Source organism: Lepisma saccharinum, chromosome 6, assembly GCF_977018435.1.
Source record: "Lepisma saccharinum chromosome 6, izLepSacc3.1, whole genome shotgun sequence".
Taxonomy (NCBI): Eukaryota; Metazoa; Arthropoda; class Insecta; order Zygentoma; family Lepismatidae; genus Lepisma; species Lepisma saccharinum.
Window position 1 is genome coordinate 68,196,766 of NC_139234.1, and position 19,110 is coordinate 68,215,875.

Sequence of the window (19,110 nt, forward strand, 5' to 3'; positions counted from 1 at the left end):
TACCAGCTAACCAATGCTCAGCCTTGCCGGTGAAAACCCGAGGTAATAATTCCAATCTATAGTGCTCAGGCACTTGCATTAAGTCGAAACTGACATTTAATTCACGCAGATATCTTTCGGCAGATTGAGCTTCGATATCGCCTTTAAACTTCGGAATGTTCGCGATATCAGTCATTCTGGGCATCTTAAACTCTCTTCCGCGTCGAGGAGAAAAACCGTCATTACTATCCTTTTCTCTAGGCCTCTTGCATCTATCAGAAGTTGTAGTATTACCGGGGAAGAATGGGTTTGGAAGTACAACAGGAGGTTCATAGGCAGTAGCTTCTGGGTTCAGTCCTCGGATTGGATCAGGCACTATTTCGGAAGAGGTTTCTGGTCGAATCTGTAAATTATGGATCTTTTCCTGCAGTTCACTGACCCTACTTATAATTGTAACTGTCTGTTCCTGAATTTCTTGGCGAAGAGATACTTCCATCTTTTTAGCCTTCTCATGGAGAAAATTAACCTTTTCTCCAGCTTCCTTTATTTCAACTTTCTGTCCATGCACTATATTTTCTATGAGTTCTGTTCGTTCACCAAAGGTTTTTAGTGCTACATTAATAGACTATACAGAACTCTTCAATTCTTGAACTCTCTGTGGAGGGTCACATTCAGATTCTCTTCCAGACTGGACAATTTCAATACAGGTTTCCATATTCTTCTTCAATTGCTCCTGTTCCTTCTCTATCCGTCCTTGCCGAACTGTTAAGAACTCTAGCTGCTCTTCCACAATTTCCTTTACTCTTTCGTCCACCTTTTCAGTGACTTTAATACTAAGTTTTTCTATCTCTCCTCTGATGCTCTCTACCTGTTCAAGTTTATGTTGAGAGAATAGAGCCTGTAACTCTGACCTTAGTTTTATATCTTCCTGTATCCTCCTTTCTTCCTGGTTTTCAATCAATGCACGGAAAATATCTAAGTCTTCTTTTCTCTTTCTCTCTTCCTCCTCTTTCTCTTTCCTTCTCTTAACTTCTTCCTCTTCTTTTTCCTTCTTTCTCCTTTCCTCTTCCTCCTCTTTCTCTTTCCTTCTCTTTTTTTTCTTCCTCTTCTTTTTCCTTCTTTCTCCTTTCCTCTTCCTCCTCTTTCTCTTTCCTTCTCTTTTCTTCTTCCTCCTCTTTATCTTTCCTTCTCTTTTCTTCTTCCTCTTCTTTCTCTTTCCTTCTCTTTTCTTCTATAGACTCAACTATGAGCTTAAACTCCATCATCTCCTTCTTTCGAACTTTCTCTATCTGAGCCATCTCTTTCTTACGCTGTTTCTCCTCCTCTATCCTTTCCTTCTGTCTACGCTCCTCATCCTTCTGTCTACGGTCTTCATCCTCCTTTTCTTTCTGGTTTCGCTCTGCTTTATCTTTCATCAACCAATCAAGTAGCCAGTGATCTGATGAGGGTTTGGTTGGAACGCTCGGTTCTGGTTCTGTTTCTGGTGCTGACAAGCATGATGTGCATCGCATCTCTTTATTTGATGCCTACGTTACTTCCTGCCCATCACAACTACTATGAAACCTCTGCAAACATTGGCAACACTGGAAGAATTCCCTGTCATTGGTGAAATCATCACAGCATCCAAACTTGGTTTCTGCATCCATTGTCGTTCGTCCTCTGCTTCGCAGATTCATTCCTGTCGCGTCTTTCTCCATTCTACAACACCGTGCACTTGACTTCACTATCACATTTTTACCTTCGTGAATTCCAAGGACATTCAATATCACCTTCGTGAATTATATGGACGAACACTTTCAGTATGCACTAAACCGGGTATCACGTTTTAATTGATAAAATAACTTTGTACTCAAGCCCCCACGATTGTACCAAAATAACTATACACTCGTCCCCCCCGGTTGTACACCAGTCGTCACAAAGTTAGTTCGCTGCTACTTTTGTCGGGAACATGAGACGCTTTTATCACTCATCAGGGCTTGCTGGGTGGAAAAGAAAACACAACACTCCTTTCAAAGTTAAACACAGTTTTATAATCGCTTATATTTCCCAATCACTTACCAATAAAACACTAGAACATTCAATACTAACGTGGGCAATTCACTCACATATAACGAAAGTCAAATGACATAATTAATTGTTTACTTTGAACTTATCGGCAAGAAGAAAACTCGAAAACCAAAATCTATACTTCAATTCTCTCCGTTTCCAAGTTCTTATTGATTCTTCACCTTCACTTGTCTTTCAAACTCGGTCTGTCGTCAGGTGAGGAACATTCAGGTGGGTTCACTTCCTCGGCTGAGATTAGAAAGTGACGTCAACACGAACAGATTTTGACGTATTTATAAACATATATAAAAGTTCCAACTACAACTGTATCAGTCTAACTATAATTATCTGTGACAACTTGCACATTATTTGAAATAACAAACATTTTAAAAATCTTAACTTCTTACAAATATAAAATCTTAAACTCTCAGGTTCGTTACACAATATTGTATAGGACATCTAAACCGAGAATAATGTCTACTTTTAAATGTCTGACTACCAGGAATTTAATGTAAAAGGAAAGTCCACAAATTTCCACGTTCAAATGAGTGGAACCTATTAGTTTGTCTTTCCTTTTCCCTGTATAGTCAACTAATTTAATACCTGTAACTGGCAATAGCCGTGGTTTAGAAGCCTGACTACAAATAGACTTCCACAGGATTTCTGAGAGAACACTGACCTCAGCGCCACTATCGAGTAAAGAAGTATATTCCTTATTGTTTATTCTTACTTTTATGTGAGCAGAAGGTTTAAGCTTGCTAATAGTATTTATGGGTTGCTTACAATTTTTAATTTCTGCACTGCAGTCTATTCACAGGTCTATTTCTTCACATTCACTTAAGTTAATGAAATGAATAGCAGGATTTATAGCATCACTCACATCACCTGCTTTTTGACATGAGCTCGTAACTAGTTTAACGAGTTGAACTGGTGTATGTCTGCCTGGACTGTGATTTCATTCTGATTGACATCATTGAACAGACCTTTTTGTTTCAAGAAATAAAAAACTACATTCATCCCAGACTTTGATCAATGAATTAAATCAATTCGGCCATTCCTTGGATTACCTAAGTGTTTTTTTTTTAAATAGATCCAGTTTTATACTAGAATCTGCATTCAAACACAGATTACTAATATTCACTACAATGAGATTCTCATCATTACCTAACTCCACTAGAAAATTATTCCACTGACTCCACTTACTCCACAAATCAGGATTGTCAGCAGTTAATAACTTTGGGATTGGTGGTAACGTGAGCAATATCAATTGATTAGTTAAAGGTAATAACTTGTGTATTAAACCTTTGAGGTCACTTTTCATTTTGTGTAGCTCAGTATATCTCAAAAAATCATTGGTGCCAATAAGCAACATCACGTTTTTACCAACTTTGGTATCTGGACGGATTTTTTGAGATAGGTTGGAAATAGTTTGGCCGCTAGTACATAACCCTATGTTCCTTTTACCTAGTGAATCATATGAAACAGTGAAGTTTGCCAAGGTTTCTGCTACGCGGATCATCATGAAATCACCTAGCAAATGGACATTATTGTACAAGGGTTGAATGGCGTGTGCTTCGGTATTTGTTTTGACTGAATTATAATTTTTTTTTGTGTGTGATTAAGATTACTAGAGTTGGGTTGTTGCAAAGGAGGATTAGTAGGTACACTCATGACACCTCCCTCTCGACATGAGCGACTTACTCGTTTCCCGAAAAAGTAGACTTATTAGCATTGGTGATTACATTTCTTTTCGAGTTACGCTGTGTGCTGAAATGATCAACAACCTCGCACTTGAATTTGTCACCTCTGTCTTTAGACTGATCAGTACATTTAGTTTGAATAACTGCTACGTTTCTATTATTATCAAAGTTTTTAGTTCTACTGTTAAATACTGCCTGTGGCCTTTCACGTAATGAAGTTTTGCTAAGGGCTTCGGAATTTTCTATTACCGTGATGGCTTCACTCAGCTCGGTAACAGGTTTCATAATGAAAATTTCCTTGATTTTGAAAGGCATCAAAGTAGCAATTTGAGCTAGCCTTTGTGCTTCGTCAGTGTTAGGTTGAACAATCTGCAAAATTTTCCATTGGTCCATGAAAAATGTTAGCAGTGACCCATGAACAGACTTTTGATACTGGGAATTCAAGATTTTGGTGAGCATCGTTGTTTTCCAATTAGAATTTTGATAATGATTCAGAAACTGAATTTTGAAAGATTGGTAATCTGAAAATGTTTGCTTTGAGATCTTGTACCATTGCTTAGCATCCTCTGTTAGCAGCGTTGGTACATAAGTCAAAAAATCTGTTTCTGCTATTTGAAATAACTCGAAATTCTCTTCAACATCATCTAAGAATTCAGATGGGATTAGTTCACTAGAAACTCCAGAGAATTTCGGAAACCTATTTAATTGATCTGACTTTAAGTAATTTCTTTTAGTAACATGTGAGGAAACTTGATTTTCTTTGCACCTAGAAACACTCTTACTTGTTCCATTAGGGAAAAGTGTTGTTCCACTATCATTATTATTCACATTGGCTAAGGGAGACCTTTTCCTAGACCTATTCTTTTTTCTACTCTTAAGCCTAGATGAATGACAGCTAATTGTGCTGGAAGAACTATCTGAATCACTTTCCCGTAGTTGAATTCTGTAGAACTTTAACTTGTTGAGCTACACCTGACAAAACGGGCAACATGTATTGTTCACAATACCCACTAAATGTTCTACCTCATGGGAAACATTACCATTTTGTAATTCACTAGTTTCGATGGGAATATTTTCACTTGTGTGGGATTTACCAGCAATAAAATTAAACCATTCTTCAGCTTCTGATGGCTCTTCAGTAGATTCCTGGTGATCTACAGGTGAAAATGCAGGCTTCTTTTTGACAGACTCTGGTACTTGTACTTGACGATGACACCATACAGTCTTGGCTTGATTGTTTTCTATTCTTTCTTCCAGTTCAAAAAGTTTGTTTTTCACAACCACCAGTTCCTGACGCAATTCATCCTTTTCTTCTATCAATTTTCTCACTTCCATGTCAACTTTCTGGGTTTCACTCCTAACCTTCTCATTCCTAGAAATGCATTCTTGCCTGTATAGGGACACATCCTTCTGCATGACATTCAGTCGGATGTTCAGATCAGCTCTTATATTTTTTTCTAGATTCTTTAAATCACTCTTAAATTCTGCTTTCACTTGTCCCAACTCCTGTTTAAGTTTCCTCTTGTGACTTCGAGATTGCTCGCAATTCAGCCAATATTTGCTCCATATTACTTATTTTCACGTAAAACCACTTAAAGTTCACTTTGCACCAAACAAGAACTAGTTGAACACTATCACAATCGTGGAATCACTTATTTCGTTTTTTCAAACTAGTTGTGATGATAATGTAAAAAATTTCACATTCTAATCTTTAGACGAAAAGTCTTTGAGATACGTACTGAGTCTCATAAAATCTTTTGTGACAGCCTACCTATTCTCCTAGCACTTCTGGCAACTCGAGAATCGCAGGGGACCAACTTCCTCACTTGGATTTTTACCTTTCAGGCTTAAACCACATACGCTAACTCATGCAAAATTTCAAAAACAAATCTGGTGTTTGTAATTTCAGGTTTTTATTAATAGTTTCATGCAATTAATTGTTACATTTTCATAAATCTTTTTCAGAGTTGTTGAAAATAATTAAAGAACAAAAATAAGTTTGTAAACAAACTGTCAAGCACAAATTTTGGAGTTTTTATTGTAAATCCACAGTTTGTTGTGAGAAGGATGTGCCTGCATAGCCTGACACAGTGTGGTTGTGAGTGTCAGTGACAAAATCAGACTTATTTTCCTGTTGAGTGTTAAAGCTATGAAGTCTGAAAGAATGAGATCTGCTCTACACACCTGCGGCAACATTGTTGTCGTGTGGACATTCTCGATATTTCTCTTCCGAACTGTTCGCGTACCCCCTTCAACTCGTCGATGTACCCCTGGGGATACGCGTATCACAGTTTGAGAACCACATTGCTCTACAGGAATAGAAACTTGTCTCACTACGGTTACGTATGGTCGCACGTTATACATTTTCTTTATCAGGGAATACTTTGTGATGACCGTGTATACTTCGTGGTGATTTTTTGTAAAAAGAAACCTACATATATTTTCAAAATTCTATTTTTACCCTTTGCCACCATATGGCAGTTTGAGGGATGTAAAAGTCGACACCCTTTCTCAACACCCCCAAATGCCAACCTCACATCCCTGGACTGCACTTTGCACACTAATGAAGCTCTGGTGTCTGGGCGCATGGCCAGTATAATCATCTATGGCGCTTGTGTTGTGTGCCATTTTTTGGCTAATCGCGAATATGAGGATGAATGATGATGAGATGAAAGGACAATCTTAAACACTGAAAGACAGCACACAACAAGAGCCCCACGGAGGATTATACTGCGTAACGCAGCTACATCACATAACGCAATGTTACTTCTGAGTTTGGGATCGAACCAAGAACCTTTAGATTGTATTGGGTGATGTAGTTATTCCTCATTAATCTTTCAGATGGTTATCACTCGCTTGGCCTAAATGTGATTAATGAGAGAGGTTACCTTTAAAGGAATGGCAATAAAAATTAACTTAAGTTAGATTTGAGTTTTTGTTCTCTCCATGACTGAACCGGTATGGATTGGTTTAGCAAATTATATTACTTGCCTTACAATTAGATGAAGATTATTCCCACACTTGTCCTGTCAAATGCCATTTGTCTGACCTGCCTGTCAGAAATCAATCTCATCATACACCATTGTCCTAAACGTTCTCCACTTCACTTCTCTCTCACAATCTGCAGTCCTTACTCTCTCTCGTATTCTCGCCAACTGATCTCACTCCCTGTCAATTCCAACACTCCAAGCCTCTTCGTCTCCCAAGTCAATAACCTCATGTTTCCCGCCTTGCTTATTCAGCATTCCTTTCTCTGCTTCCTGCTATGCTAAGACTTTATACTTCTTACCCAATACCTTGAGTACGATACGACTGGCCGTGAGTTCAGACGCCAGTCCAGGCCCAGGGTGTACTATGTGATCGATTTAGTTTATTTTACTTCGCGTTTCGTGCAGTACAATGGCTTATTAGCAATTCTGTTTACTTTATATTAAACTGCACAAATATTAAGTATGCATGTAATTTTAAAGATTTCTTACAACAGAAACTAATGAAAAATAATATTGTTTATAATAGAAAACATTATGCAAACTTCCTAAAGATTGTATATGACTAAAGAAGGTAGCTTATATTGACCCATGTTTACATTAAGTGTAACTTGTAATTTTGATAATAAAAAAGAAAAGAAAAAGTTGGTAGTGTGTCTGACTTCCACGCGGGAGACCCGGGTTCGATTCCCTGAGCGGGTGATCTAAGGTGGAATTTTTCTGGCCTTGTCCCCGCATAAAGCGGTTCTGGGGCTCATCCAGCCTCAAATCAATGGGTACACCCAACGGCAAAAGAAACAGTATGCGAGTTGTCCACCACTATTTTCATTCGGTCTGTATTGCACAATATGATGATAATGAATTGAAATAAAGACGTCAATAAGCAGAGGGCAATGCCTGTTTCACACCAACATAATTTCATTCCTTAAAACAACACAGGATGGCGAATAAAAAGTAATGAAAATAACGATGGGCAATTAGATTACCATTATCTTTGCCGTTGACAGTACCTGGGGCCAACTCTGGGAGGTAAAGGCGGCCGGAGCGTGGGGATCATATCACCTCCAAAATGGACGAGATCGAGAATATTGGTTTGAGTTAGTGTTTTAAGTCCACTTTATGCACAGTAAGGCTAATCGGGACTGGACCTACGGTTTAAAGTGGGGTCAGAACCACTGTGGCATGTGCCTCCACCGGGTATCGAAGCCGAGATCGAGAATATGTGGCCCTACCTCTACATCTTCTAAATATGCCTTCATGGCACGGTGCTATATGCACTTCGAATTTTACCTTACCTTTACTATTCGTTCATATGGCTGTTTGACTCATTTCAGCTCTCATCGAGCCTCTGCATCTCGAGAAGCGTATCTTGGAGCTATGTACTTTCTCGGAAATGCAAATAGTAGCTCTCGCGGAGCAACTTGTTGAGATCTTCTCCTTTTTTAATCACGTAGGAATTAACGGCCTGGCTTTGTGATGATGCTGCGGCGCCCCGGTGTACATTACCGAAGGCGGGACGTGTTCATTAAAGAAGGAAAATGTTTAAATATCTTTCCTTTCGGGAAGAACCGCGTTGAAATTCTGATGAGCAGGGTTCGCGAAGGATCCAATCCACTCGGGTTACGACCTTCTCTGTTATGCGATAACCGCAGCATGAGTGCACAGTTTGCTGGAGGTTGTTGGAGAGGAAAAATCTGTACGGCCGTTGAACGCGGGAGAGGCTCTTGGAGAGGATGCCTAACTTGCTCTTTTCTTACTCAGCACAACTACTGACAGAATACCTTACGAAAGTCTCTTGGGACACCTTCTGGCTTACAGAACGGGGTTGAGAGACGTTTTAAGCCCCCTTTGGCGTACCTTTCATGACGAGAGAAAATCGCCGGATGGAGTATGGTAACTAGCACTTTCAGATGCTCGAACTCGTTCGAGTCTCCCACCCTCGAGCGTTCAACACTCGTGCGTGTACAATAGAATATCATTTTTTTAATGTGACAATAATCGTTGACAAATATGTAAAATATTCATCTTCGTAGCTACAGCCCCCAATCTCCTACTTCATTTTCATATATGACTGCGTATTCGTAAGCTAGACTAAACAACATTTTAACATGGAGATCAACAATTACGTTGCTCTACATCTACTTAGATTTTTCAATAAAATATGCTAACCAACGTGACGTCATATCCCATCAAGGAGTACCCTAATCGACCAACCTGTATGTATCTACCTTGATTACGCTGAGATCTGGCAACATGGCCCTCGGTTGTCATGCCAAACGGTGCTGCCATCTGTTATCGAAAAATACCACAAAATTGCCTTTAGTACGGCCTTAAGTTTCAGTTTCACTGAGTCTGTCAATTCACGATCCATATTTGAGGGCAAACTACCAAGCTTTGAGTTTATACCGCTCGTATCCCTGTTCGAAATCCTCTCCCTCCAGCACCTTAGTACAACACAACTTGTGCATAAAGTTGCCATGTATTGCAATGAAACCGTTGGCATTTGTTTGTATAGATGTTGTATTCATGTTTTTTTAACGTCTTTTTTGTGTTACTTTTGTCTAATCGCGAAGAAGATGAGAAATGAGTGATGAAGGAACTCTAAGAAAAGAATACCATGTCCAGGCTGGTCTTGAACCCATGAACTTCTGTGGAGCGTTCCAAAGTCGGCCACTTTACGTGATTTTATAAAACGGAAGATAAGGAAACCTCTGCGCGGCAATTTCCCCTGACATTATATCTTCAATTCTTTCTCATATGGCTTTTAGTCAGTTCTCTCATTCTTGACAAACACATGTCTTACCCGGGCCCAGGCACGGACCCTTCCCCTTGTTCAAAGTAAAGTTCTCGCTCCAATCTAATTGGTTATCTCAAAATCCTTTTTTCTTGTGTTCTCGGTAACCTTGGGCTACTATGACAGAAACCTGTTCTGACATGCACGTGTTCTACCCTAAAACCAGCGCTACAGCATCCTGTGCCTCCGGGCAACCCTGAGCGAAATATTAATTGGCGGAGGAAACCGGTTCTACAAGCGAAGCATAGCTTCAGGGATTTGACCTTGACATCCTTTGGTGTCTGGTTCAATCCTTCCCCTGCCCTACGGCGTTGCATACCTTTCCCCTATTCTTGCGTTCTAGTTGATCTTAGAAAAACCGGTTCTGGAAATCTGACGACGCGTTTCCTAAATGGGCCCTCTGGAGTCGTAGGGTGCTTTGATAACCACTATATCAGAAAGTCGACACCGTGTTCAGTGACCGAGCTGGCATTTCTTTGCTCGTGAATATGTAAACATCTTTATCGGAAGATGTATAGGTGGGTATTCACCTATCTTAACCTACTTGTGGACCTCTTCGAATGGTGATTCATCAAATTTAAAGCTTCCGAACGTAAGACCTAATGGAATTGTGTATAGCGCGACCACAAACAAAGGAACCTTTGACCAGAATATTTCGCGCACCTTCCCCTCCAACGGTTGAACTGGTGCCATAAGGAAGCCTGCCCCACTTTATCTCATTCCTCCACGTGCGAGTACGATGCACAGGAGACGCGGTTCTGTATAGGTCCTTTTGCCTGTGGTTTCACTGTAAAATGTATTGTTATTTACAGCCATTTTTGACTAATCGCGACGATGAGGATGCACACAGAACCCTAAACGTGTCAATTGACACATATATTTTGATTTCAATAACACGTTAACGTGCATAAACTGCGAATGATGCACCTTTTAATGTGTAAAAATACACATAGGAATGTACTAAAGGCTATTTTTATGAGCTGAAGTCCCGTGTGATGCACTAAACTGCATCAATTTGGAAGATCAGACAAGATCATTTCGAAGATAACAAACTTTCACTTTTAATGCATCAATCGACAGAGCTAAATGTGTAATTTTGATATCTTCGAAATGATCTTGTCTGATCTTCCAAATTAATGCATTTTAGTGCATCACACGGGACTTAATCTCATAAAAATACACTTTAATACATCCCTATACACTAAAAGGTGCATGATTTGCAGTTTATGCACATTAACGTGTTATTGAAATGAAAATATATGTGTCAATTGACACGTTTTGGATTTTGTGTGTGAGTGATGATTAAATTAAATCCATGAAGGAGCACACACAGAGAACACCCGCGAATTTTGGTGACGGGCTCGAAAGCCGACCACTAAACGCACTCGTCTGTTGAGCCTACAGTAATCATATCAGGACAACAGCCTCATACGAGTCCCTACCTGAGTGTTATTTGTGATTGTCCCTTTGTCAGTTTCGGCCTCCACGATGGTGCGATGGTAATGTCGGCACCTTGTAATCAAAGGACCCGGTGTTCCATACCCGGTGGAGGCACATGGTGATTCGAATACCACTTTAAACTGTAGTCCCAGTTCCGATTAGCCTATATGTGCATAAAGTGGACTTACAACAAGAATTCAAAGAAAACATGTTAATTTCACCTCTTCATCACTCATCTTCATTGTCGCGATTAGCCAATTTGGCAGAAAAGCGACATAAAATAACAAAAAATATAAATAAATAATTAGTTGTGGATGGAGGCTGTAATTGTCCTTCCCGAAGTAAAATCTCGTCGACACACAAATCAATTATTATATCTCTTACGGATTTCATCTGCACGTTAACCGCACAGTCTATTAGAGACGAGTAATTGCATCGTAATTTTGCAGTGAAGGGGCTAATTTTTTACGTACAGCCAAACTTTTACCTCCCTGTATGGACTGTTTGCAAATTCACCTAGTAGGTTTTTTTTTATATAATTTAAGAACCGAAATCAATACAGGTATGAAATTATTATCGGTTTGGCAATGTTTCACGAGAGGGCTAAATGTCATCGATACAATATGCATAATATTAATGTTGTTTGCCAGCCTTTGAGGCGGAGAGATCAGTGTCACACGTTGCTAAGCTAGAGGTCATTGGGTGAGGCGTGAAGGGGTATCATTGGTTTTTTTCCATCATTAATTTCATCTGTGCCTCATGATTTTTACTAAAAAAATCATTTTTGATGATTTATTTTATTTAAATCGATTTTTTTAAATTTTTTTAAAACCACACTTGAAATTTCTTGTATGTTTTTTGGCACCATATATATATATATATATATATATATATATATATATATGTGTGTGTGTGTGTGTGTGTGTGTGTGTGTGTGTTTGTTATAGAAAGGCATTAAGGTAAATAAAAAACATGTAAATATACATTTTTCTGTTTCTTATACTATATGTATATTAACCTACTATGGAAATGTTTGTACAGTGTGCTAGTGGAACTATAATAATTTCAGTAACTTTTCTTCCAATGAAAATAAAACATTCTGAATGTACTATATGATTGTACCTAAAATTATTCTTATTGTCTCTGTAGCTGAATTTGGGCAATTTCCTTAATGATAGTGTGCAAAATATCAGATTCCAAGCTTACTTACAGTTTAATGATAATGACACTATTTACCGTTTTACATTATTAGTATTTTGTATATTTTTCTACATAAAATGTTTGCTATCTTTGCCCATAAAAATTACTGAAGTTTATTTCAAGATAAATTTACGTGTTTTTACAGTTTACATATTACATTTCCTTTCGTATGAGCTTCACCCCATCAGTACAATTATCTTGTTTCCTTTCTTTTCCTTTCTTAGAGCCTAATAAACACTATTAAATGATTACGAGATTAATGTACTTTCACCAAAAGTGATTCCGACATCTACAAAATCCTTATGTACATTTTTCAATACATTATTTATTTAACGTGATTTATATCACGAAGGATTTGGTGGCATTCATCCACATCGTCGCGATTAATCAAAGAGGTAAAAAAAGCTGCATAAAGTAAGCAAAATAGGTCTCCCCGAAGGCGTAGTGGTAACGTCAAAGTGTCCCGGGTTCGAAATTCGATGGAGGCACATAGGGCTTTAAACTGTATGTCCAGTCCTGATTAGCCTATCTGTGCGTAAAATGGACTTAACAACTCAAACTCAATAAGAAAAATAGAACAATGTTGTTTTGCGGAACAGTAATTGTGAAAACTACATAAAACATTGAAAGTTGTAAAGTCAAATAAAGAAATACGTATATACTATTAAAGGGCGATTCCGAATATATATAAGTTTAGCCTAGTAATATTATCTTAAATAACGTGCGTATGTGGAAATCGTACTGTCTGCAGTTAAGGGACATTCATTTGCATCACTGAGTGTCATGTAGTCTACAGAGCCTGCATATGCTTAGAGCTAGGAGGAATATAGCGATCAATATGATCAGCGCACTAGAGTCACGATGCCGAACAGTGTTACAGATGTGGACGAAAGATAAAGTGACAGGGCTGAAAGCTTCTTTCGTTTTCTGGTGTCCTCCGATTCCTCGCACAGTGGCGACAACAGCAGTTATTCTGGAGAAGTTCACTTGGGAACGTAAGGATCACCCCTCTTACAGTCCTGATTTTGCACCTAGTGACTTACCCATGTTCCCAGTTTTAAAATGGATCCGTCCGGATTCCGTTAAATCAACAAAACCATAATGTACCATTGGAGCTTCCCGGTACTGCGTTTTTTCACGAACAACTTTTCCAAACAAGTGTAGGGGTACAAAAAGTGTCTCATTGTTGGCGGAAGCTATATCTTTCTACAGCTAATGCACGAAACTTACTTTCGGAATATCCCTCGTAAATATTATTTTCTGCGTAGTGCTGTATCACGCCCTGGTTCAATAAAACCGTAGCGTTGACAAGGAAATCTGACTACCCCCTCCTCCCGCGTCTCAGTGCGCCCTTGAGAAATCTTTCGCATTTAAGAATGGATTAATAATTGAACAGAGTAGCTTCGCGTAGAGGTTCTCTTCTCCCAGAACATTTGTTGCGGAAATCCATTTAAGTCACCTTTGACATTTTATGCTACGTGTTTTCTGCTTGAGCAATGCCTCTCTGTCAACTTGTACTCGAAGCTCCCGTTAAAAAAAATAATAAGACAAACACGCTTGGCATTCGTATGCGTGCGCGTAGGGGGAGGGGATCGACTGAGTAACGTAGTTTGAGTCCTCTAATTGATGGAGCGTCGTTCATTGCTCGTGTAAGTTTCCGCAAGAGGCTGTTAAACTTGTTCTGAACCACACTACAAGTTCCAACTCCACCTCCCACTCTGCACGTTCTGAGTTTCCGGATTTAAATTCCTGTACTCTATCCAGGGAATCTCTGGACCAAGGCCGCGCACAAGGGCAGAGAAGGGGATAGAGCGAGTGGACGGAGCTGTAGCAGTACACGCTGCTGCAACGGCTGGTAACTGCACTCCCTTTACCCCTCCAGGCAATCCCGTTCCCTCGCACGTGTTCACTGATCGAGCCGTCTCGCGTCAATACTTGCTCTCAGACTTGTTTTCGTTGTTCGCTCCAGAGGTTACCGGCACACAGTATAAGTGCAGGGTGATACGTAAGTCATTAGTACATTGATTTATTTATTTGGTTTATTTTACTTTGCTTTTCTGCCACTTTATGCTAATTGCGTAGATCAGGACGAGAACTGATGATATCATAACGTTCCGTAGTATCTTTTAATTATAATGTACGCCCGACCCTGTGGCCGAGCGGTTAGCACATCGCGCTGCGACGCCAAGGGCCCCGGGTTCGAATCCTGGTCGGGCTTGGTTGTTTGTGAATGTCCATTCATCAATTTCATCCTTTCATCACTCATCCTCATCTTCGCAAATTAGCCAAGAGGCACAAAACGCGAAGTAAAATAAACTAAATCAATCAATCAATTATAATGTACAACGAACTCTAACTCCCAGTCATTCAACCATCGTTTTCCAATCAGGAAACATTCAGTAACATCAGAGGAATGCAGTGTCAGGCAGCACTGAAACTCTTCCTGGTCATCAGCGGCATAAACTTGTAAACAGGCGAAATCCAGGAAGAGGCTACAGGCCTGACTGCATCCGATTAGTAAATTCGATTGGGATAAATGTCCTGAGAACAGGGTCAGGCAGTCTAACTCAGTCATTGAAGGACCGAGTTACAGAGAAAGAGGGAGAGAGAGGAGACGCTTTGGGGGAAACCGTGTCGTCGCGAGTCGCAAGGCAGACTCTCCGTACAGTCGCGAGCGAAAGCACTCACCGCAGATCTACAGCCGCAGCACAGAAACAGGTATACGTATTCCAATAGCCATGCTAATCCAATTTGTAGGGGTTTATACTCAAGTGTCATGTTTGCCATTCAAGTGTGTTTAGTTTAGTACCTCTCGCACCTTACCACCAAGCTCGCCTTGTGGATGAATGATTCGGCGAGCTACATCAACCCAGATCGATTCCAGGTTCCTGAGGGAACGACACGATATGATGAAATTGATGAAGGGACACTCATAAGGAACACCCATGCCCAGGCTGAGATTCGAACCCGGGATCCCTGCTGTCGTAGCCACAGTCTGCCACGGAGGTCGGCTAAGTCATTGGTAGAGTCTGGATTTGTAGGTACTACACTCTGTCGCGGGAAGCTCTGGAGCAAGTCCTCTGCGCAAGTAGGACATGAGTGGGCTCGACCAATGAACGCGTGAGGAGGAAAGTGAGTGCATGAAGGGGAAAACGCGGCTGCAGTATTTTTCAGCAGCACGCACTGCTTTGCTCCACCCACTCGCTTTCTCCCCTTCCCTACAGTTATGCATGACGCTGCTCCACAGATTCCCGAGACTGTTGAAGCTGTCCAAATAGCCAGGTAAAAAACATTAACATTTTTGTGGAAATATGCACTATAATAGACATTAAATTCATAGAGATGTTTAAGTGTAAGAAAAGGCTTGTGCCTTAACTTCGCCATCCAAAAGAAGAAATAAATAAATATAATAGGAATGAACTAATATTGTGAATAATGAAAATATCATATCCAAATTTAATACTTCCACAACATTAACGAACCGTAGGTTATTCAATCTAATTGACTTAAACTAGGTAACGAAATTATATTATTCAAATCATATTCCAAATTAGCCCTCCCTGCCATAATCATTGATAATCAATAAAGTAATAATGACTCTACTTAACCTGGTAATTATAACTTCATCATTAGAACGAATTAATGAACAAACCCCAGCATTTAAGATTTTGTTTTAAATCTACTTCATGCACAGATAGGCTAATCGGGACTGGGCCTTCATTTTAAAGGGATCAGTACCACGACGAGCCTCCACCTGAGATTGAACCCAGGACTTCTTGATTACAAGGCGCCTACGTTAGCACTACGCCATCGGGGAGGACCTTTTAATAAACACCAACAGTAATTAATATTAAATAATGTACTAAAGCTGAAACAGGAGTAGGGGTAACATAGGTTGAAATTGTATATTACGGTATTATACCTTTTTTCATCTGCTTGTTTTCAGGACAGAAAAGTGTTAAAAATTATCTGTTCTACAACATTCTGATATAATAGGTTTGTAGTGTATATTAACAATTTCTCCAGGCTTCTTTGTGATTTCTGTCCTTTTTGTATATTCAAAAGATATCCTCCCAACTTCTCCAGAAAATATAAAGACGTACAGTAAAACCTCGTTAATCTGGACTAATGGGGGGATAAGTTGACCGGTTTAACGAAAGTCCGGATTAACTGAAATAACCTAAATGAACCGTAGAAAGTGCATTAAAACTCCGTTTATAGCAACAAAACACGTTTATTATGGTTTAAAGGGCATAGGCCGAAATACACTATACAGTACAGTTCAAAGTCTGCGGGAAACAGAATTTCATCAGTGGTCGACTGCTTTTTCTTTGGGAAGTTCTCTTGTTGACTTCTAGCCACATTCAAAACCTTGCATTCAGCTTTTTTTTGCCTGTCCGGATTAAGCAAAGTCCGGCTTATCGAAGTCCGGATTAACGAGGCTTTACTGTATTACAATTTAACAATTTCTACAGAACTGTTAAATTTGCTCCCTTGCCCGTAAAAATCTAAGCTGCCATCAGATTTATTCTCGCCATTTTCAACTTCTTGCACCATTTTAATTCGTAAGCACACCTTCCACACTTGATACATTACTCTTCGTTCCTGTCTTTAAGCATTCTGGGCAGCAATTATTTTTATTTTATTTGATTTAGTTTATTTTACTTCGCGTTTTGTGCCTCTTGGCTAATTTGCGAAGATGGGGATGAGTGATGAAATGATGAAATTGATGAATGGACATTCACAAACAACCAAGCCCGACCGGGATTCGAACCCGGGACCCTTGGCGTCGCAGCGCGATGTGCTAACCACTCGGCCACAGGGTCGGGCATGCAGTAATTATGGAAATGGGCTGCACACGCTTTGTGAATTTGTGCTGGGACACACTGCATGTATTGCCCTGACGAGAACAAAAACGATTTATTGATTTAAAATGTTTGGGTGCGTCGGCACGTGTGGCCATCAATGTATACAAGAAAATATCCCATTATCTAAACTTCTTATTTAAAAGTTTAAAACAAGGGGTGTAAGAAGCCAATTGAGAAAACTTAAAAGTGCAAGGTTGTACAGTGACCTGCACAATACGAACACAACACATTAAAAAGTAAGAATCAACTAGAAACGTCCTCACAGACAGTCTAAGAGACCAGATCTTCGTAAAAAGCTTAAAAACATTTGGACGGGTTAAATTTACAGTGGTGTAAGTCACTTTGTTAAAAAGTAAAAAACAGTCTGACTCATAGCAGTTTGCTGATCAACACAACAGCTGTTTCCTTTGTTGACAGTTGAATGAATCTCTGATTTAGTTCACGTTCTCTTTTATCAGATTAACTTATCTCGATCTGGTTTCTATGTCTAAGTGTTTTTTTTTAAAAAAAAAAGTGACACCACTGTAACTTTAACCCATCAATTTGTTAAAACACTTTCGTCATCTCCCAATAGAGATGACAAACAGTTGGGAAGATGAAAAGTCTGCCTGAGGAAGCAAAGTCGGCACATTCAATAAGAATATGCCGAACAATTAAAACTGCATCACAGACATATTGGAAGGTTCGACCGTTGCAGCAAGTGACCATGGGTGAGAGCGAGAAACCACGAGTCAAGGGGACAAGTCTCGTCTCGACATATGGGTGTCGCCAGAAATTTTTGTAGGGAAAGGAGAGTTAGACCATTGTATAAATAACAATAAAAATTATTATTATCATGGTTATGATTAATAACTAATAATTAATAAAAACTAATAGAAATAATGCAATTTTATTCCAAATTTATTATTATTACTATATTCTTGTTTAAAAACTTTTCTACTGGATCCACCATATGAGTGAATTTCCAGCACTGTCACTTTTCATTATTCTTTTACATTCCATAGAGTTAGTGTACTGAACTCCATAGTGATTCTACCCTTTTATTCTATCTTCCATCTTGTGGATTTGCTCTTCAACCACAGTTGACATGGATGTCTCCAATTGAATCTCTCGATATAGCTCCCTTTCAAGTTGTTCGAATTGTTGATGCCAGTCTCTATACTTCTGGGAGTTGATGTTATCTAATTCTCGCTTCATTCTCAATGCCTGTCTCTCGTTATGTTCCTTATACCTCTGGTCAATGATAGCCGACTTTAAATTCAAAGGGTCGGTGTTATACACTTGTGCCGCATGATAAACACGGGAACTGCCTAGATCCATATCGTTTAGACAAGCACTTATACACTTTTGCAGTCCTCGTCAAGGAAAAAGCTTCAAAAAGTTAAGGAGAAATTTTACTCATAAAGTTTGTTGTGTGATCTGTCACATATAACTCTAATTTTTGCAATTTTGAAAACGGTCGAACCATTTATTCAACGGATACAAGGGTAGAATGTGAATACATAATCTGGTTCCTTCAATTTACACTCATTTTTCCCGATGGAACTCGGTTCTAATTTGGTTTCTAAAATCTATTTCCGTTGTTGACATTAAAAATAACAAGCTATCTGCTTTTTTTGCAACTCGAAATGAGGGATGTTGATTACCGTAGGGGTTGGGGGGTCAACGGACTTCAACCGCTCCCTCTCTACCGAATCCCTTGTCTCGATACCTGAATGAATATTCCAGCAGTTGGTCATCAGCCACTAGAAATTCAATTGCGGTCCAGCAGTGGAAGAAAAATGATCAGCCAATTAAGCATATGAAAAAATCAAAGGTTGTGGATTTGATAACGATCTATGCTTGTAATTTGAGCTTCAGCGTGGTTTCGCGTTCCCCCCTTTTTTACCGTAGCTAACTTACCTGAGGGGAGGCCACAGAAGCCCCCACACTATTTATCATTAAAATTAGAGAAATAATGTTGATAATAAATCACTGCTTCCTTTGTTGTTTATGTACGTGCAGTTATATAATAATTCTAATAATTACAAAAATGAACATCATTAATAGAAAAATAGAACCACTTATTGCATGAGGGTCACACATACATTTTAAAG